At 39.3% G+C, this 22,829-nt stretch overlaps 3 non-coding genes across 3 annotated transcripts; 1 reads left to right on the forward strand and 2 right to left on the reverse strand.

Annotated features, from left to right (window-relative positions):
* Positions 1-1,509: 1,509 nt before the first annotated feature.
* Positions 1,510-1,596, reverse strand: trnay-gua (transfer RNA tyrosine (anticodon GUA)). Its single transcript is given in 2 exon segments — positions 1,510-1,545; positions 1,560-1,596. It is a non-coding gene; the product is annotated as a tRNA-Tyr (tRNA).
* Positions 1,597-13,098: 11,502 nt separating this feature from the next.
* On the reverse strand, positions 13,099-13,186 carry trnay-gua (transfer RNA tyrosine (anticodon GUA)). Its single transcript is given in 2 exon segments — positions 13,099-13,134; positions 13,150-13,186. It is a non-coding gene; the product is annotated as a tRNA-Tyr (tRNA).
* A 5,803-nt stretch (positions 13,187-18,989) lies between these two features.
* trnar-ucu (transfer RNA arginine (anticodon UCU)) lies at positions 18,990-19,082 on the forward strand. Its single transcript has 2 exons — positions 18,990-19,026; positions 19,047-19,082. It is a non-coding gene; the product is annotated as a tRNA-Arg (tRNA).
* Positions 19,083-22,829: the final 3,747 nt, after the last annotated feature.

Below are 22,829 nucleotides of genomic sequence, written 5' to 3' on the forward strand. Positions count from 1 at the left end.
CGCTCACATAGCATGTTTGCATGTGGACTCTGTGTGGAGTGTTTTGAGACAGATTTTTTCTTGCCAGGTTGCTAGATGCCAGGGCTAGAGAGTCATATTTTTGGCAGCATGATAGCAGCAGACAGCTGGCTGACACTGGCGCTCAGAGATGTTAACCTGCCCAGACACTCCTTTTTACCTCAGGCTTAATGCAACCACTGAGCCTCCCCATGGGCGAAGGCCCACTCATACACATGCAGTATAATGAACATGTAATGAACAGCTAAACGCTGTAACAAAAAGCAGATTAGAAATTGTGCCGTTTCTTTTCTCTCAGATGTAGAGCACATGTGTTGAACTGAATGCCTGTTTAAATGACTGTCTCTTTGTGACGTTGCTGTAAATACATGCATTTTAGGTCTATTTAATCATCTTTCTATCGTCACAGAAATGAAAACGCCTCAATGTGTTTTACTATTTGTATTTATTCTACAAACAGGGGTGGATTTTACTCACTGTGTCATATATTATCACACACTCGTATCCAGCAAACATCACTCAGCATAAGTGTCAGCTAACTAGCTTTAAATGTAATGTAAAACATTTCCAACACTGACAGGTATCTATTGTGAAAGTTTAAGCCTTCAATTCCAGACTTGAAAACATTTATTTCTCATTAATTATGACAACATAACTGACAGACAGGCATGCTGACAGATACAGGTAGGCAGGCAGTCGTCCAGGTAGGCAAGCAGAAACTCAGACAGACATGTACCTTCTCTTCTGCACTGTGAAACACCTCACAAGAATTTAGTGGCTACAACTAATATTTAGCATAAAATTCATAATAATAAAGGCAGGGCTAACAGGAAAGTTTAGTAACACGTTTAGCTGAAGGAATCCTGAATGCAACACTTACTCGACATTTGCAAAATCAAAGGAACAACAGAAAGTAAGAAACAACTCAACTACTCTGTTATAACACATGTATTACCCCTCAAGGCCTCAGTGGCAAAAATGAATATGAATATTATCACCCAAACAAAACAACATATGCCTATTAGATGAAATTGAACCAGCAACCTAACAAATTCTGCCACAGCTCAAAGGGTTGTGCTTACATAACTTAGTGTTGTGTAGCCAATGCAGACAGATTATACACTTGCTCATTGTTTAGCTCTTTTTGCTCTACAATGCAAATAACCTACTGGATTGTATTCACATGCTGTAGCTTTGTCTTACTTAAAATAATAAATTAAAGGAGTTTTTCTTCAGGTCTATTTTCAGTGATCTAAAACAAAACCTGTGTGTGTTCAAAAGGCCAAAACACACAAATTAAAGTAAAAAGAGTTAAATGACACAAAAAGCCTACTATTTAGCAAAGTATCTGTTTAAGTGTGGAAAGGCACAGTGTCACAGCAATACTGTGTTAAGTAAATATACATCACCTGGACCAAAGAAAGTTCACACATGTATCTATTACTACTAATGCTGCACATTTAGTCCATTCACCCAAACAACATAATACACTCCTTCGAGCCGGAATTGAACCAGCGACCTAAGGATTTCTGTTCATGTCACTACAGTCCTCCGCTCTACCAACTGAGCTATCGAAGGGTCGTGTCTGCATGGCTCCCTGTGCTTTATAGTCAATGTGCTGACAGGACATGCCCTCACTTATTGGTTGTGGGTGTACCTGCTAAAACATTGTGTTGATCCAGAGGTATTATTTCAACTGACCACTCACATTGTGATCACATGGAATAGCTGCGTCTCATTTAAAAAAAACAAATTTAAAAATAAGAAATACTGACATAAAGGGAGCAGAAACATTGTTAGCATTACTGTGTACCACGCACCAACTACACACTCAGTACTGTGTAAAGTTGGAGAACTTCAGCACTAGACATTTACCGCCAAAGTGACTGAATGGACAAAAGCACTAATAGAAAGACATCAAAGGTTTTGAAAAGTTTGGTTAGTGTCAATGAGTACCCTACAGCTACTACAAGAAGTACCCTGTGCTGGGAAAATTTAGGTACATTTTGATTCTCGTAAGTTCTTAACTATGAATTAAAGAATGTACGATTTCTCACTTATTGCCAAAGTTAAATTGTGTCTAAGCCAAAATGTTAGACACAGTGCTTCCCTAATAAACATGACAATGCTTTAAAGCTTTCAAAGGACAAAACATCTCCTTCAAGCCTCCTTTTTCTTCTTCTTACTGTGTACCATACGCCACCTGCACACTACCCTGTACAGACTAAAGTTGGATGGTTTCAGCACTGGACATTTTGAACTCTGGTAACTTCTAAACTTTGGATGAAAGAAAACTTTGAGTTCTTACTCACACAGTGTTTTTACTAAGATTCTGGAAATGCTAACATCTACACAAGGGTATTCTGAGGATTTTTCCATAATCATTTTGAAAAATATCTACATGCACATGAAAATGCAAAAAACAACAACAAGCACTTGCACACACAGCCAGCCTTACATCAAAAACAAGACAAAGCCAAACACCTCTGAAGGTGTGAGACAAAATCTGTTTTCTTTGTCTCCATAAATGCAGAAATTGAGTTTCTGAAAATCTTGACCTTGAAGTTTTTCAAAAGCTCTACTTTCATTGATCTAAAACAACGTTTATCTGTGCTCAAAAGGCCAAAAGACATAGAACAAAACAAGCTTGTTTTTGCAAAGTATCTGTATGCAGACAGGGGCTGAGTCTCACAGTGATCCTGTAATAATTTGTGAGCACCATTCTGCCAATGTTGACCATGAAGTTCACATTCTTGTGACCAACTTTACATGACTTAGACCCAAGCACAATCACAGATGTTGAAACTATAATGTGCATATAAGACCCAAGAGTAAGCATCACGTTAAGCTTTTCATCCAAGCATAAGAAAATCCTCCTTTGAACCAGCAACCTGAGGATTTCAGCATCACCCACTAGAGTCCTCAACTCTACCAAGTGAGCTGTCAAATGGGCTTTTCTCTCTATCTTTCTGTATTACATGTAAGGGACCAGTTACACTGTGATTAGAAGTCATCGTTTTGTCTCATTAACAAAGCCCCAAACACTGATAGGAAGATTACAAGATTTCCTTCTGGTAAAGCAATGTCTATATTTTGCATTTCAAACATCATCTATGTGCAAAACTAAAGGAAAAATGTCAGAATTTGGATATTTTATCTGACTTACATAAAGCAGACTGTGACCAGTCCTGTTACCATAACAAAACAATGATCAGTTCCCAGTGTCCCTTAGACAATGTTTCCATTAGCAACAGTCTGTCATGTATCCTTCAGCAAAAATAACAAATCTGTACCTGCTGTTCTCATTAAGTTACATCTGACAGTATCAGCTAAACGTGTAAAATTGTCTCTGTAATGTTCATGACCTTGAGATTATGGTACGACATCTTCTTTGTAGTTCAATGCTGGCTCATACTACAGATTATATTGGCTTCATTAGGTTACGTACCCAAAATATAAATACTCTGTAGAATAAAAAAGTTCTTGAACACAAGTATTTTCATTCTAAAATTAAGAAAAAGTGGACTGTTAGCAGTGATGGGTGTAATCTCATTACAGAACCCAGAATGAGGTTAAAGCTAAGTGCATGTATTGCTGACCCTGGACCAGCAGCCACAACATGTGCTTCAACAGGTAACTGTGCCGGTCTGCCTGTTGAACAATCAATCACTCCAAAGTCTCTTTGTCATGGTTTGCATCTGGTTTGTTTTACTGGTTTAGTGGTTTGCTTTGTCTTGACACCTTTACGTTGCTGTGTAGAATTGCAGCCTATAGGATTATATTGTTAACTGGTAGTTATGTGACAATGCATTTCAGGTCATTTTACATAGTATCAAGAAAGTAATGTACTGAGCTGTGCAGCAAATGACTTTCTCCAGTGAGCAATTAAGTAACATATTGCATTACTTTTAAGAAAATGATAAGTTATGTGTAATACATTACTTTTTGGAGTAAAAATCCCAACACCGACTGTGTCATTTCTGCATAGTCAGTTTTGATGCACTGCAACTCGAGGTTGTTCTCGACTATTTATAGGATAGAAAATGTGAGACACCTGCTACTTTAGGATTATGTAGTTAAAAAGGTACATGTTGTGTAGTGGTGAAACTACTTATTACTCATAAAAACAGTAAAATTGCATCCACCTGTAAAATGCAAATTAAACCAGAGTGTCTGAAGAAATACAACAAAACACTGATGCCTAGCTTATCCATGCACTAAAGCTGTGATTTGCGTGAAGGATTCAAATGTCCACTTTAGTCTTCAAGTCCAGAACCTTAAACTCTTGGTGATCACAGATACAGATACAGAGTTCTTGTCTCCATCCTGTCTCCAAACAATAAGCAGGGAGGATTTGTTTGTGCGGGAGTCAAGAACATTTTGTGAGGTCAGATGGCTGATAATGATTCATCTCAGAGCCTTCAGTTCCCGAAATGCTAGATTAATGTAGCATTTCCCAAATTCTTGAGAATGTTTCAAAGATATAGTTTTGTAGAATAACTGAAAGCATTTACATCAATGATGGTGTTTTGTGGGTGATTTTTTTCTATTATATACACATACTTTTTTTAAAGTATCTAAGTTTGTGTTTGCATGTGTAGACAACAAATGTCCATATAAAGTAAGTGGTCATTCGTGAATGCTGTAAACAGGTTCATCCCTTCTTGCACAGAGGATGTTTTTACATGCTTCATGTGCACACTAACATATGATTTTTTTAGGTTTGACAGATGGTGTGCTTGCATTGGTTTGCTGTAGAGTGAATGGCAGCAGTTCAGTTATATGTTTATGTTCTCAAACACTTGCATTCCAGATCACAGTTTTACATCTCCCTCGAAAGCTGATACATGATTGGAAACTTGCTTAATGCTGAAAAAAAAAAAATTAACATCTGTTTTACAGCTGATCTCACCGTTTGACAGCCTCTGAGCTCCGTCTTTAATAGTTAGTCACTGGAAAATTCATAAATTTATATTTTTGCAGCAGAGATCAAGTTTGTTCTGTTTTGCAGCAGACGGAAGTGTAACGTCTCTTGAAATATGGTCCACGTCAAACCTGAGCCTTGGAATTCTGGGAAATACATTTAGCACTCCTCTCAGTGTAACAGAATGAGTTTCACTGTATTAGAAACCATCCCTGCAGCCAGTCACCAGCTCCGGTCTGTGCATGGGAGACTGTCATTTCCCCTGTAATTACATTAAGCATAGAATCTCCCAGAATATTAGTTTGAATCAGGAGGAATGCACAGCATTCTCACCCGGCCACCCTAGCATTGTCTATACTTCTGAATGCCATGTTTGTTTTTGATTGTTTTTCGTAAACACTAAAGTTTCTCAGGGAAAGAGAAGATCGGCCGCATCGGGCTGTGGGATCTCTGCTGCTGCAGATACATATGTTTATCCGATCAAGCAAACACAGATATAAGATTTCATGAAAGGAAGGAAGACACGTCACCAGCAGTGAAGTGAACTGCAAGGTTGTTGGTTTTTTTCTAAGCTCCCTCTAGAAATGGATTTCTTAAAATGCAAAAGAACACATGAGCATAAAACCACCTGCACCTACAATGATTTAGCAGTCAATAAAGAAGTGGCCTCTGCACTGGGGAAATGTAGCCTTCACCAAAAATGATTAAAAATATTGAGGTATATAGAAATGTCAAATTAACATGACAAAGTTGTTTAAATGTTTAAATTTCAAATCTAAAGATTAACATTATTTAATGAAAGTCTCTTACACGATCTATCTCACTGAAACACAGGTCCACAATGAGAAAAATCATATTTTGCTTGATTTATGATTGATTGATGACTCAAGCACGCAAACAGATATAGATGTCCATGTGCTCTTTATACTCTGTTTATTTATTAGACTCTCTTTTTTCTTTTTTTGTAGTTAGATCGCTTTCTTTGCACCGAATGGGACAGCATATAATTTCACTCCACTTTTTGCCAAATGACAGTAAAAAGATTTGGATTCTGAATACAAACATTTTCCAAATTACCATATAATTGCACACCTTCTGTTAGCATGAAAATTAGAAAACAGAATGACTCTCATGTTTATATGTCAGTGAATACAGAAGTTGTATCTTTTAAAGTTTTATTTCTGAGGTGTGAATCTAACAAAACCTGAAAATTAAATGTGATTTGTTGGAGAGAAATGCACGTGATTAAGTAGAAGAGGATGCGAGACTGAGAAAGGTATTCACTGGAATACCATAAACTACTAAGCCTTTATAATGATAGTGATTTAATGCTACTTTAATATTGTTGTCCATTCTTTTGCAAAGTGGCATTCCTAAAGAAGAACCAGCAACTTAGTTCCAAGTAGACTGCAACACTTTATCCTCTATATTTTATGTAACTTCAGGTGATGATTAAAGGAAAGTAAGACGTGGTGTTTTGGAAGTGCTTGCTGTCTGGGATTTAATCCATATTTGCACAGAGAGTGTTTTTCACATCACTCCCATTTAATTGCACTGCTAAGTGTTTCAGAAGGAGACATGGGAGGAGATCTGGGTGGTCTCCCAACTTCCTCACTCCCTCATGCACATCAAGCGGAGACGTGTGATTCACCATCATTAGCATTCCACTACACTAAACTACCAATGAAAAGCAGACACAGTGTCTCCAGGGCTGACCCCCAAAATTTACTTTGGGATTATAGCAACGCCATGATGTTTCCTTTTTTGTTGTTATTTTCTTGAGATTGGATTAATTACATGTTACCCATCTATGTTATTTAGGGGAAAAAATGGATTAAAAATGGATACATTAAGGCACAATTCACAATTTTATTCTCTAATCCTTTCATAGTTGTCACCAGTAATCATACTGTTAATATATCCAATTTCTACTCATGTGTTGCAGTAAATTAGTGCTCTAAATTGGTAACAATGTAAATAGATGTGTTCTGGGTTGAAATTCACAACATGTTTTAGTCCTTGTGTAATACGTTCAATTTGCTATTTTAAAAGCCTAACACCTTTCAAATCTTTCATAAATGTTTCCATGTTTATCTAACAAGGTGGGTCACAGTCATGGTGGAAATACAGTATCAGCCTCTTCTTGATCTGAGCAGAGAACTGACACACTGTTTCTGACCTCCTCGTTGCTTTCATCAGCAGACGTTCGCTGTTAAATGATAATATGTCAGAATATTGTTAGCTTTCTCAAAAAGAATATATGTAAAATAAATATTCGTTGCACAGTCGCTGTGCATGCCAGGCCACTGACAGAACAATCATTCCCTTGGTGATTTTGTCAAGTAAGTGAGGCCAGGTCCAGTCATACAAAATTAATGCTGGCTTCATGCAAATCTCTCCACCTCAGCCCTTGTTTCCCGTTGTACCATTTGTCTCTATCATGTATGCTCACTTATGGCTTGGTGTTTGGATTGTGTTCTTGGGATGTTTTTGCTGAAAATCCGGTGAACGATCTGGGGATTTAAACTCTGTGTCACTCATTACCAAGTTGCTGGAAAAGAGCATCCTCCTCATTCTTAACATGTAATGCAGAATGTAGACTTGGCTACCTAGAAAGCTGTCTGCCCAGATGCTTTAGCCTGAAGCCACATTGACTCCTGCCTGACTACTGGTCAGCATTGCCAGAGGCACTATTCACACTGGCTCATGCCTGCGCCTGCACAGAGACATCAGTTAACAAAGTCAGTCTCACTTCTGATTCTATGAGTCCAGGGCCAAAAACTCAGATATGACCCCCAGGGACCAACAACACTGTGTTGTGCTAGCTTGCTGATGATCTCAATAACCCTATCTGCTGCCTCTTTTGAGCACTGATTGATTATTTCGCCTCCACAGCTGCAGCCCAAGATGACAGACAGTTTGGTTTAGTTCTGTTTTAAAACCAAGTAGACATGTTATAAGGAAACATATGATGGCAGATTTGGTGTCTTTGCATTTAAAATGTTAAATGAAAGCGTTGGAGAAAAAAGGCTTTCATTAATTGCCAGTAATTGTCCAGTGTACCTGGAGTCCTCTAACCTACTGGCTAGTTTTGACAGATTACTTAGGCACTGCGGCTGTGTGTACAAGCAAGCCCATTGCAAAGAAAAAAACTGCAAAGACAGTAAAGATTTTCTTTAGCAAACTGTTTGCTGTTCATGCACGTTATAGTCCATGTCTGCGCGGTGTGAGCTTTTGTCCACATGCCTGCAAGTGTTTTTGTGACACCATGGAGTCATCTGCAGAGCTTTACATTATCATGTGCCAACTATGCTTGCAACCTACGCAAGGACACTTCAAAGAAGTATGACAGGAATGACTATTCAGCCATGGTGTCTTCAGCTGTACATGCCCCCAACAGAGTACATTCATAGGGGTTATTATGCACTTTTTCATCACTACTTGTCAAAGTGATGCATACCGGTGCAAGACCAATGCTTACAAGAATACACGTTTATTGTCACCCACGTACGGACACCTACTCCTTAACTGAACTGAACCACAGACTCAAGGATTTCAGCAAAGCTCTCATACAGCTCTTTATGCCACCAACTGAGCTATCTAAAGAGCTCACACTTAGCTTGTGTTAGTTTTAGTCTCTATACACAGTGCACTGTAAAGTGAGGCAGCTGTTGCCCTGGGGATTGTAAATATTCAAAACTTTATCCACCCAACCATCAATTTTCTTACTTATGCAACTCAGGGTCACAGCTCTCATAGGGCAAGAGATGAGTTTCATCCTGGACAGGTCACCATGAGTCATAGGACTAACAGAGAGACCACAACCACACACTTTTATATCCACATCAGCCCACTGAATCTCCGCACTGAAAGACCCCTTTGTGCTACGAAGCATGATTTTTACCTTGTCCAGTTAACCTCAGGGTTAACCCATGCAGGGATTTTCCTGCTACAAAGCTAGTTCACTTCTCCCATGGTTATATCACCATGGTAACTTATGCTACCAACCTAACCTTTAAAGGACCAGGTTGTGTTCCTGATTGGAGATCAACAAATATCAAATCACTACCTACTGACTAGTCAGTTGTCCAAAAAACAGCATCACCTCAAAGATACCTCACACATGCATGTGGTGAGGATTTTTTAATAACATCCCATGTTTTTTGCATTTTACTGGTGAGCAGTAAGACATATAAATTCTTAGAGGGTTGTCACACCTGCAGCGTTTAGTTCATTTAAACTGAACTCTGGTCCCTCTTGGTGCCGTTCATTTGTGCAGAACACAGTAATCACACTTAGTTGCAGACCAAAAAAACTGAGGCAAGACATTTGGAGGATGTGGTATCACTGCAGCTCTGAATAACTACAGAGTGGTTAGTTTATGCTGTGAATATGATTTGACCTCAATCCGAGCCAACCGTTAGGTGTACGTTGCAAGTTTGAGCTAAAGAAACCTCCCATAGCGATGCCTAGTATTCAGGGATGAAGGAATGGGGTATAGATGTGCAAATGTCTGTACGGCCATAAATTTTCCATGTTCTTCAGTAGTACAGAACATAGCACCTTCATCCTGTATTTACCATTGTTGCTCCCTCCCAAGACACATCTGGCCATTAAGTGTTCTAAAGCAGCGGTCCCCAACCCCCGGGCCTCGGACCGGTACCGGTCCATGAGTCGTTTGGTACCGGGCCGCGGGAGTAGAGGCTCAGGTGTGAAATGTATGGTTTTTATCAGTTTTCAGTGTTATTTTGTTATCGTTTTTATCGTTAACTCGGTTTTCCTGGGTCTTTTCACGTGTGTTATGAATAAATCTTCTTTTTTTCGGTACCGGTACTAGTTTTATTTTGTTGTATTTATCCGCGACACCTTAAAGGCCGGTCCATGAAAATATTGTCGGGCATAAACCGGTCCGTGGTGCAAAAAAGGTTGGGGACCGCTGGTCTAAAGATTCTCGAGAGGTTGCAAATGACACATTTTGGTTTGCTTGAAGTTCACTTGGATTTTTCTCTTTTTGTGAAAAGAAAGTGCCCATGTATTCATGCAATGCTTTTAATAGTAAACCAATGTACAGAATGTTTTCTCTCATACCACTGCTCTGTCTGTAGTAGCTGTGTCATAATAAGTGTTTAACCACTTCATTTGTCCCATAGTACAGTTAAGCCCCTTTTCCATTAGTACTACTCAGATTACTCAGATTGACTTGGTACAGTTCGCCACAGTTTTCAGGGTTTTTCATTAGGTCATAGTACCTGGTACCAGGTACTTTTTAAGTACCTGCTCGCTCGGGGTTCCAAGCAATCCGAGCAGGTACAAAATGTGATGTCATCAGACTGAGGACTCCACCAACTGGCTGGTCAGTAGTGTCAGTGAAAATTAAAACCGCCATTTTTGAAACCTGGCAACAAGGAAAATGGCTACAAGAAACAACGCTGTGGTCCCAGAGTCTAACAGAAAGCCACAGACCGAGCAGCAGGTATATTCTTGCTTTGAAGTCCACTTTTTCTATGCGTGTTTCTATGACGACAACCACGCATGTTAAGTAGTACTGGGTTGCAGTGGAAAACCAGTCAATCCGCGTCGGGTCATGGCATCTGTGGCGAGTCAATCCAAGTTAGGTACCAATGGAATAGGGGTTTTATATCTTTCTTTGTAAAATTAGCCTCTCTGCTGCCAGTACATTTATCCATAATTGTGCATGGTCAGATGCTGGCAACGCCCTTGCCCGTTGAACCTTCCATATAAAGCTGTGTGTATGGACCAAAAAGGTTTTATTTTAGAAACAGTCATATCACTTTAGGACTCCCATATATAGAATATTTATTATACAAAAAAGTTTCAACCACAAAAATGTGGATTCTTGTGATTTTGTTGTTTTCACATTTTTTGAGATGCACAGCCCTGTAACTGTAGATATAACAAGATTTTTCAAACAATTTAAGGGAACGGGTAAGAGATAAAACTTGATTTTAAAGGCTAAAATTACCTGTAAAAACGTTGCATTATACGACACATTAAAAAATGCCGCTGCTACTTGTTCACATTAGAAGTGCTGCAATTACTTCTCTGGCCAAAAAAAAAAAGTTTACATTTTTAGGATAAAATATCTCAGCATGGATTTTGTGTTCATAAACGGCCATGCTGTTGCAGTTTACTCGAACAAAGCTATCTGGTCTTGACTTGACTTTCCAGGCCAAATGAATTGCGCCCAGCTGTTGACTAATGGTGCACATTCACCACTAAAGAAACATCATGTCACCACTACTTGTGTCCAGAGTGTGGGTGGTGGGGGAAGGGAGGGGGTGGTTGAGTAAATAGGATGGGGGTTGGGGGCAAAGTGGGAGTAGCACCATTGCATTGTTTGGCTGACAGTGGGACAGCAAGGGGGAACGGGTGGTCCAGGCCCAGAGACAATGCCTGAGAACATGCTGCCTCGCTGCTAAGCCCCTTTTGTGTGGCAGGGAGGGAAGCCCCTTACAAATAGCCATCACCAGCGCAATTCATGCCTCTATCATGTTTTGGAAATGTGCTCAGTGAAAACATGGCATGGTCTGAGATCTCATATTGTTGTACACTTTCAGGGCTACTAATAGGGTATTATGAGATTAGCTCAGGGGGATGTTGAAGCATCTGGTAGTGTTGCAGAGAAAACTGGGGTTTGTGTTACAGGTGTAAAACAATACACTCAAAAACAATCCCCCTTCGAAAAGTCTAAATACCAAAAATTTACCCAAACGGATGTTTTAAAAAATTTCTTTTTTTTAGATTAGCATTTTTTTTCCCCATTTCCACATTTTGAAATTTGTATTCATGTCTTGCAACTGACAGTTTTTATGTACAGAATGCTATGTAAAAAATGAGATTAAAAACTTTAACTCTAAAGAATATCACTGCAATTCTCTGAGATTTCCACATGCAGTGAAGATCAGCGTTTCAGCCAACATTTAAATGTTCTTGGTTGTTTCACAATTTACTTATCCATTAACCATTAAGCTGTGCAAAATCTCAACATTGGATTGTTGGCTTTGTCACAAAGGCTCCAGTAAACAAACTTTTCAGCTATAATGTGTTCACTTAACTGCGCTAATAATGTGAAACTCTATATTGAGGCTTTAAGAAGAACACCTCCTAAAGCTGAGGCTGTTTATTCTACAGCTTAAGACTGTATGCAGCAAGGACCTGTTTGGGGGGTGGAAAACATGTCAGAGTCTCCACTTACATTCAACCCAATTAACAATACAATGGTGCGGGGATTTGCAAAGAATCAAGTCAGCCTGTTTGTCAGTATACATTTGTTAATTATTTGTTTAAATTTGGCCACAAACAATAATTATCACCTGCAATTAGGTCAGGGAAAAGGAGAAGGAATTTTCATTAATTGTGTTTAAAATCCTGACAACCCCAATTAGCCAACAGGTCCATCCCGGCTGACACCCAAAGACTGCTTTGCCTGTTGTTGAGATAAAACTCATTATGCTTTCTCCGGTACACTGAATGCCCCACAATACTGGTTAAGCTGGTCAAGCCTTCAACTTTAAGATATAATTTGGATGTAAAGTAATCTGGCATGAGGAAAATGATACAGTGAGACTGGTGCTGATAGTGAGCGTGTGAGAAAGGACATGACCAGCGAGAGTGCAAATAAAATAGCTTTTGGAATGTCAGTATGTTTTGATGTAGCCACATATCCTACTGAAGTGTCCTTGACAGCAAACATTTTGCTGCTTAGTCAGAAATTTTAGTCTGTTTTTAGTCAGACCAAAAACAAAACACATACAGCACATACAAAACTTAAATAAGAGCCGTAACTATAATGCCAACAACTATAACACGTTTTATGATAGGTTGTCTTCAAGAGATCTGATCTAAAGTGGACTTTAGATTAGATTAGATAAAACTTTATTAATCCCTCGGGTGGGTTCCTCTGGGAAATTCGGTAATGAGAGTTTAATAGTTCAATAAGAGTAAATAGTATACATTATACAGACATAAATGAACTCTTGCTTAGTTTATTACTATGAGACGTTCTACCACATTGATTTAGGAGCTTGTAGTGGCTGAGAAGTTGACACACTTATCAGGGAGTTTACAGTTTACAAGTAACGTATGTGACATTCCCAACGTCTGTTTGCCACTCTTACCAAACCACAAAAGCCTCTTCCTTCGAGCCGGAATCGAACCAGCGACCTAAGGATTTCAGCACAACTCTCCTACAGTCCTCCGCTCTACCAGCTGAGCTATCGAAGGGGTGAACTCTAGGTTTGTCAGGTTGTATATTCTACACACAGCTGTGTTGTGTATATATGCACAGTGCTGTAGGTGTACTGATTACTGCTGTTTACTGCTGTAGACTTTTATCAGTTGCAGGTTGCTGGAAGCACTTGACTGCTGACAAAAACAAAGTTGGTAAACCAAAAGAGTAAGACTGTTGGTCAAAACATCAAATAAAAGAAAAATGAGCTGAAACCAAACGTGGGTCTCATATTAGCTGGTGTGTTCAATGTCATGGATTAAAATTTTTGTTGAGGAGAATTTTTGTTAATTGACCAAAATTAACTTTTTTTGTTTGTTTGTGAACTTTGTTTGTGAACTCACTGTAAAAATCATACATTTCTGTAGTAGAGAGTTAAAAAAAAAAAACAGGAACATACTGTGATTTAATTATTTATCTACTACTTATTTACATTATTGTTGTATGATTGCGAATGGAAGATGTCTTTTTCAATAGAAAGGCTGTAAAATGTATGAAAATACAGATAAAAGTCTAAAATTTATGTCCTCCTTCACATTTTCCAAGTGGGCTGATTCTAGCCCCCGGGCCTTATGTTTGACATCACTGCACTATACCTTTTCTTACAAACATAGCGGCTTTTGGCTCAAAAAACGACAGTGTCAGTAAGACTAAAAGGGATGTTTCCAAAGGCAGTTCACATGCCATTGGTTCTTGATAGTCCATCTTTTATATACAGCATTTTATATACAGTATGGCTGAAACTACACAGAGACAGGAGAAACTCCAGATTCTTTCTCTCATTATAGCAACAGAGTAACACTGAATATCCATACTGTCATTTGATCTATTTTTAAAACAGGAATATCGTTTCAATATCTTTAAAATTGCTTCCTGCTTCTATGCAAAGTTAGTCAGCTTCAGCGTTTTGCTTGGTTCACAACTGAACAGCTCAGCAAAGGTCATTGCAGCACGTGAAGGCAGATATGTTTCCTGCTGACTTTCCGCACCCAGATCTTCCCATCCTGTGAGCAGGTTTGAACTTGTGCCTTTATCCAGTCACATTTATCTCCAGGGATGTCAGATCTGTTATGAACTGATTTGCTACCCAAGCATAGATAACCTAATGTGAAATGTAACTACTGAGTATCCTGTAAAGTCTACAGAAGTATACTGAAGCTGTTTTACCTTAGATCCAGAAACATTTTTCTTAAACTTCAGCTATTGGTGACTTTAAGGACATGACCAGATGAATCATAAATTCAACAACTGCTCATGAATCTGTTATTGCATCATTTCAGATGAGTCAGTTGGCTAAGCAGGATGTTAATATTTCCCAGTCGTCCATAAGCGTTGCATTTCCTTCTCAATAGAAAACAGAATGCTTCCTTTATGACCTTGACTTTTTTTTAAGCTGACAAGAAGCTTCCTCCGCTGCTTATTAGTCTTCAGACCGTCCATGTTTTGCATTTAGCGCAAACAAAACACCAACGAAAACTCTTCAAAACCAAGAGAGGCATCCATTTGTGACATGATCCCAGCAGTTTTTATGACTCCAGAAAAAATAAACTGCAAATTAACATTTGGATCAAAGTCCAACAATAACCGTCTATTCTACAGAGGATCAATAGAGCTGATAATTGCAACAATGGGCTAAATTGAATTGAATATTGCTTTATTTTAAAGTTGCTACTAATTCCACAAATTGAAAACGAGGCAAAGCACAGTACAATAATTATAACAGTCATTTGAGTTAATTTCCATTAAATTATAGCACATTCCAGCCATTTTTAAAATATGTGCGTATTCATAAATTCCGGGCACAGGCACATGAACCTCAACCTTTGTTAATATGAATATATTGTGAGACATTTGCATAATCCACTTCATAATCCACTGCAGCACTCGGCAGTAACAAAGATAAGGAGGGGTAGCCACTGTTTCTCCTGGGAACGCTACACAGATAAACGGAGGAAAAGAGACCCACTTTCTGCTCCTATTATGAGATAAAAACAAGGGAAGGCTTTGCAAAGTTTTCACTTTCCAATGCATTTCCCTTTTAGAGACAGATGGTGGTGGAATATCATTATTTGTATGGTTTTTTTTCTTCTTCTTTTTTTCCTTTTTTTATTTCACAGACACTGAAATTTACTGAATTTCCACAGAGATGAGGTGCATGGGTTATTTATGTATCCACCGCAGACACAGCATGCTGATTGTATTACCCCGCTTCTGCTTCACGGAGACACTAAAATATGTTTCTTGCAGGAAGTGTTTTTTCACACAAAAATTGAAAAACCTCCTGTGTGCAGTGAGAGGAATCACAGGGTGACAAATGAGCAAACAGAAAGCAAACTCCCAGCTCGTCCTCAACATCACTAATGAGACCCGTTTTTAGCTTCGGTATGGATGGAAAAGTGTATGTGTGCCTCCACCTGTGTGTGTGTGCGTGTGTGTACTCGACTTTCTGAGTGCATGAATGTGTATTTCGTGACTGAGGCAGTGAAAAGCTCTCTTAAGTCTCCCAATCGTTCCAAATTGGCCTGTGGGACGATGCCACCACACAACTACATCCATCCCCACTGTTCTGCATGCATTCCTGGTGTGTGTGTGTGTGTGCGTCTGCATGTGTGTGTGTGTGTGTTTGGACAATGGCAACACTTCCTTTTTGCCCTAATAGGCAGGGAGCCTCGGCCATTGTGGTCTGATTAGGGTTCCCATTCAAGCTCTCTGGGATTTCTAATTGCGAGGCCTTGTGCAGCAAACTCCCCCTCACTTCCCACCCCACTACACTCCCCTCACGACTACTGTAAGACTTAATGAGACACAATTACTGCCCCCTAGGAGTCCTAGAGCAAGCCAATCACAAAGAGACATAGACCCCCAGTGAATGGCCACTCAGCAGAGAAAGAGACAGAAAGAGGGAGCAGGAGGGAAGGGAGAATCATAAGCCCTCATTGTCCAGAGAAAGCACAGAGAGAAGCCTTTTTTTGGAGAAATATAAATGTTTTTATTTAATGCCGGCTCATAATTAGGCCCCTGAGAGGAAAAAGGAGAGCCAGAGGAGTGGAGAGGGCGGGGAGTTCAATAGGAAAAAAGGCCTGTAGGTACAAAAGAAGGAGAATGACATGTTAGACTTGCAGAGGAGGGTGGGGGGAGGAGGTGGAGGGGGGGAGGGAAAAGGAGAAAAGAAAAGGGGACAAATAGATACTGAGGTGAAAAAACACAGAGGCAGAAAAAGAGAACAAAACCAAGTGGAAAAACTTGACAGGACTTTCTTCTTTTCTTCTCGTCTTTTTAGCATTTTAAGCCTATTTGGCGTGGGAAATGGCCTGACATTGAATGATTTGTGCCAGGCAAAGTGAAAAGCCGAGGCAGTCGCTATGTTTTGCAGGTTTGGCACTTCACGTTTGGCTTAAGAGGTGAAATATTCCCCGTTTTGAGGAGCCTTTCTGCCAAAACTGTGGGAAGCAATATAACGGGGACTTACACAAGTTTGGATTTTGAAAGAGCTGCAATAAAAGACACAATTTGCAGACACCTCTTGATTGTATGGGAACATTTACTGTATTATTCTTCCAGATTAGTACAGATATTGTTTCAGGATGTCACGTCTGGGAATTTTGAAGTGTTTTTTCATGGAAAGGAGAGTGTAGTGCAAAAGCTGAGCCCTTTTATGATGGTAACACACAGGAATCAGACACAACGGATATCACTGACCAAATAAAAGACTCGTTCTCTTGTGAAATGCTGCATTCTTGGTTTAATTCATAGTGCAGTATAATACCCAGCCACCTGGAGGAATGGCAGGTGTGACCTTCCACAAAAAATATGAACAAACAGTACAAATAAAAAGCTTTTAAAGATGTCTGAGTTGGGTTTTTTCCCTTCAAGATACACTTGTACACAGAACGCACTGTTTAACATTCTCAGAGTGCTTAGGAAAACCTCACGGGGCAGTCATAGTCTTTTGGCAAGAACCTAATCTGAAAATCTCACTCACTTTTCTTGCACTTGACTAAACAAGCAGACGTCGTTAGTGCATCTTTGCCCTGTACACCCATAGACACACACAGGGACATAAACAGCAACACATATAAACACATACACACTGGTTTTCAGTGTTGTAACAGTTTAGAGGTTTCCTGCAAGGTTTCTGAGCTCGCGTAGCTCCATGTAACTGTATTTTTTTTAAAGTCACATCCTGTTTTGTTTGTCACTTGCAGACTTTGTTCCACTGATTCACAGATACCCCAAAGCCAGGGCAATGTAACAGTAAAACACTGATGAAGCAAGAAAGTATGCAGAGTTGTAAAAGGTTATTGTTTTTTTTTCTTATGAGGATCAAAGAGTTTAACAGGTTTGTTCACCTGTAAAGACATGAAAACTACACAGGACACCTTCAACACACTGCTGGCATATATGAGCTTAAAAATGCCTTCAAATATTTAGTAAGTGGTGATCTGGCTGCAATGCAGATGCATCACCACAACACTTTTGTCAACTTCTAGTGTGTATTAAGAAAGAGAAACAATTCTCAGGGTCCTGTTTGATGATATGAAAGCAGTGAGCCTACTACAAACTGCTCACTTTGTCATTATTTTGGGAGTATTTAATTAATCATCCGTGCCGTGCAGCCAGCAAAAGACAGAGCAGCTAAACTGATCCAGCGGCGCAGCCATTATTAACTCATGTCGCCTCTGATGTCACTCTAGAGGCAAAGACGGCTCATTTCACTAAGTGCGTATTTCCTGGATTCCTCTGTTCTCACTTCTCCTCTTAATTTCTTCAGATGAGACATGTAAGATGTGAGGGAAAGATTTAAATGAAGAAAGCAAATCATCTGAGATCAGATACACTAATTTCTCTCTTTAAAATTATTTTAAGCTCAAACGTGCTCACGCTCGCTTTCCCTCTGTGTCACACACACACGAACGGACACACGCACACACCGCCTTGGCCCCATGTTCCTTTCAGTGTGTGCAGCCTCTCAGCAAGTGACTGAACCCCCTTTGTTCAGCAGTGACCCTCTTAAGCGCAGGTTGAAGCCTGCAGCCATTCCACTTTGGATTTGGACCCTATCGCGTGTCACACAGCTAAGTCGACCAGGACCGGGCCTCTTCACTCAGACACATGGCAACAAGTACCCATTCACATCAGCAGGGTTTAAGCTAAAATAACACATTTATGAGCAACTGTAGAGCCCTTAGTCTGTTTGCTTCCTTTGAATACAACAAAGGAAAAACATCTATTGTCCTCTATTATGCCAAAATACTTTATTAAAAATGCAGTCTGGCTTTTCAATAAGCTGTTTAAAACAAATGGGTTTAAGTGAACAAATCTAAGTTGCTAATTACTTATTTATCTTTATAGTGACCGTGCCCCTTTTGCATGTAACCCCAAGCTGAAAACTCGGAAAGTCAAGTTTCATCGAGGTCAGCTATCTTTAGATTTCATAATATAAGAAAATGGAACAAACCAATCTACATGTGTTTCAAACAAAAAAGAAAAATAGATTCGGATGGATTCAACATTCAAGCATCAAAAACTCCACAAATGCACTCATTTTTATTTATATTTTCCCTTATTACTGACATTGTATAGAGGACATTACAGTGTATGCTGTTCTCTTTTGCTCTTGGTCTTGACTAAAATCACTAAAAGCAAAACATGTAAATTTTATAAGAGACACTCGATTTTATCTGTTACCTGTCCCAATCCATAGGAATTAATGCACAGTATGAATTAGTGGTAGTTCCCAAGAAGATTCAGTCACATTTTCAGACGAAAGGAGAAAGGGATATATGCATGCATGCATATGGCCCTGTGGCGCAATGGATAGCGCATTGGACTTCTAGTTGAAGACATAGAGATGCAATTCAAAGGTTGTGGGTTCGAGTCCCACCAGGGTCACTGTTTTCTATCTGAACAAAAGATTATGGCTGTTTCACTTAGATGATAAAACACAAAGAAGGTTTTAGATGGGGGTGTAAATTGTCGATGAAAATATTTAAATGAATTAATTTAAATGAATTAAATTCATATGATGCATTAGAAAGAATAAAATAAAATGTTAGAAAAAAGTAGTTTTCCCAACTGTATCCATTGCCATAAATGTGCAGATTGTGCGCAGGTATCAAGATGACGCCACATGATGCAACTGATTAAAGCTCATTTGCACTGAAAACAAGCGAGCTTAACTCACCTATTTGGCAGATTTTTATAAAGCCTTAGTATCAAAGAAGTGTTACGATGGCTTATTTTTGGAGCTGCTTTTAACATTTTTTCATATAAGTCTGTTGCTCCTGGAACAACAGCATCTTATGCATACAAAGTGGAATGTGTCTTTGTCAGTTTCACGTGGCTCTCTGTTGGTTTCATCAGCTTAATCAGGTCCAACTGTGACTTAGATTGACAGGTCATATGTCAAAAGTGGATGTTTCACAAAGCTCTGCATAATTCGAAGAGCTGCTTTTCAACCCTTTTGTATTTATCCAGGAAAAGTTAGCAAATCCCCAAAGCTTTTTTCATTGCTCTGATTTCAATTATTCAGCACCAGACCTTTAGATCTGGTAGCAGCTCAGTGTCAAATACAAATCTGAAACTAAAAAACTGTATTAACATACATTATATAGAGAGAATTATTTTACCTTTACCTTAGAACTGAACTTGGCATCTATACGTGCACCGTGGCCTTCTGCATAGACGTTGCTTAATCCATAAACTGTGTTATTTAAAAAATTGTTGTCCTAAAGTCTTCATCAGTTCCCAAGGCCTAGCATGTACAAACCTCACATGGATAAAAGTTAAACCAGGGCATTTTTAACATCTCCCTTGGTCAAATTAATGAATAAACAAAGCCCAAATAAAATCTGCAGGTCAGCAGCATCATTGCCAGTACTCAAGACAATCCGCCTTTGTTTTTAGATGGAATTTTTATGATTGTGGTTGTACCTTTGCCACTCTTCACTATCTGATATGCAATTCTGAGTTATTTTCTCCTGTTTTCATGCAGTATATGCTGTTAAATTGCTCACATTATCCTTGAGCACCTTAGAATAAAAACAAAAGTTAAAAACACAGATATAGAGCACTTCTTTTGATCCCCTTTTTACCTTCATGTCCTGTATCTGCAAGGCCCCATTACTGAAAAAGCTTGCTCTAACTGGTCGTGTGAACCAGCAGCCCTGTGAGCGAGGCACATCTACGTAAGAACTATCTGCTGAAATCTGCAGCTGTAAATGTTTGAAGATACACAGTGCACAATACTTTGGTGCCATGCTCTTTTTACCATTTGCAAAGTGTGAAGTGAAACCTAAGCAGAGCCAAAGCTGCGCTCAAGCTTTTGCACTTATTAGCCAAGCTGTTAGCTATCCACCATGCTAACACTAAGAATTTCTGGCAGAGCATTGCTACAATCAGTACAATGAGGACTGCTCACTTTTTGAAATTTTGTGTTTCATGCAGGTTTAATGCAGAGAAATACTGTTTACTGTGAGTATTTCCTGTGTTCCTCCATAGTGAGTTCTCCCAGAGTGCAGGGTGTTGGTTTGATCCAAGGAGTTGTACATTTTGAGTTGTTTTAGGAAGGGTATCAGTTATGAAACTCTGCCAGATCAAACTTGTTATGCGACAACGGGGGCAGCCAAAGTATTTACCGTGTTTACAAGGAGAAGCCTTAACACCTGTTTTCCGAGGGTATTCTCTCTCACAGGGAACATTTCTATACTTTAAATTGTGTCATTCAGCTTTCTGAACTTCACATGGCTGTAGATGCAACTCAGCATAATAGAAAGATGCCACCAACAGGTCACCTGTGTAATCCAATCATCATTTTATAAAGCAGAATGATGCCTTAGCAAACAAGGAAAAAAACTGGCAACTTCTTGCTCTTAGGTTGGGGGGGTGTCAAACAAGCTGTTTGCAGGACTTTATTTGGTTGGTTGGTTGTTGCTCCAACCCTGAAAACCATATATGGATTACTGTTTTCCAGTCAAGTGTCAAAGGAAGTGATGCATCTGAGCGATTGTAGCTTATCTGTGCTCACACACCTGAATGTCTGAAAATCCTCTCTTCAGACAAAACATTCGCTTTTGTTGTATGTTACTTTCTCAGGTAATTAATAGGGGTGCAACAATACTCGTATCGATATTGAACCGTTCATACAGTGCTTTCGGTTTGGTACGCATATGTATCGAACAATACAAAATTTTTAATTTATTTTATCAACTTTCCTTCTGACAATGCTGTCTGTGTTGAGTGCTCAGTGGATCTGCACTGGACAGTGCAGCCAAGGCGGAGTAGTCGAACGCAGATTCACTGAGCGCAGGGCAAGCTAGCGAGACAGAAGTTAAGCTCTCCTTGCAACATGGCAAATTGAACCTCCCCCACCCTCATTCAGATCTGGCATTTGGAACTATTTTGGTTTTCATGTGACGTATGACCCTGAAGGTAAGCGCGTCATGGACAAAAGTAAAACAGTATGTTGGATGTGCCACGCAATGCTCAATTACATTGGTGGGAACTAGTGCGTTAGCGCAGTTAGCTCGTTAACGTGTTGGCCGTCCAGCCCCACACACGGGGCGATCCGCGGTAGCTCGTTAACGGAGATTTGCCGTGTTGTGGCGTTAACGTCATGAATTTTGTGTATCGTTGCACCCCTAGTAATTAGATGAAAGTTAAACAAAAAGTACTTCAAGAATGTCAGACGATCACGATCATTGCTTTCTTTGTTTAATACTGGCAGAAAAATGAAAAATGCTCTCCCGTTTTTATTGTTGCCATGTTACTACAGCGACTACTGTGTTAACAAAACGGTTGGTAATTATTATCCAGAAGAACACTACTGTTGAGTAAATTTACTTGGCAGGAAGGATATCAAGTCATGTGTTACAGGTTATTGAATGAATCACATGGCATGTTTAACTTCAAATTGTTATATTGTTACATTGTTAAGTATTTTTATGTGTTTACTTACTTGACTGGTCTTGTTCAGATAAACCATAAACCCCATGCAGTCTCTGTGATATGTATATAGAAAGAAGACTGTCAATTTGAAAATAAAAACTTTCATGAGATCTCCTTTTTCAGCATCAAGGAGACTTAAAGGTTTTGATGTGACAGAAGCAAGAAAGGCCTGAAGTCAGTCTGAGGATCAATCTTTCCTTTCACTGAGAGTGACGTCCTTTGACTTCAAAACAGATGCAGTAGGCCTGCACATGACAAAATGTTACAGTCACATGTCACTCTCAGTGACTTTGGCTTTAAAAGTGGGGCTGATACCTTCTCTTAGACAGAAAATTCAAAGGAAAATAAATACTTTAAATGTAATAGTGCATTTTATACACAAGTTGTAATACCTCATATTAGATTATGTTAATGTTGGAAATCTTTAAGACTCAAAAAGCTTCTTGAAGTGCTAATTTAAAGCAACAGTCATGTTATTGCTTGAAGTCATTCAGGGCACATTACTCTTTGCTTTATTATTGCACAACTTTTTAAATCTCTGGATTCCAGGCTGCAGGCCAGCTATGGGCTTCACCGAGAGTGCTGCCTATATAAAACATGTAAAACATTTACTAGTCTAACTAGTGTTTTCTGCAATCCCAACAGTGCTTCCAATTTATCATTTTATGTTGTCACTTTTGTCCTCTTGCAGCT

This window comes from Neolamprologus brichardi, chromosome 18 (assembly GCF_056152115.1).
Source record: "Neolamprologus brichardi isolate AB-2024 chromosome 18, ASM5615211v1, whole genome shotgun sequence".
NCBI lineage: Eukaryota > Metazoa > Chordata > Actinopteri > Cichliformes > Cichlidae > Neolamprologus > Neolamprologus brichardi.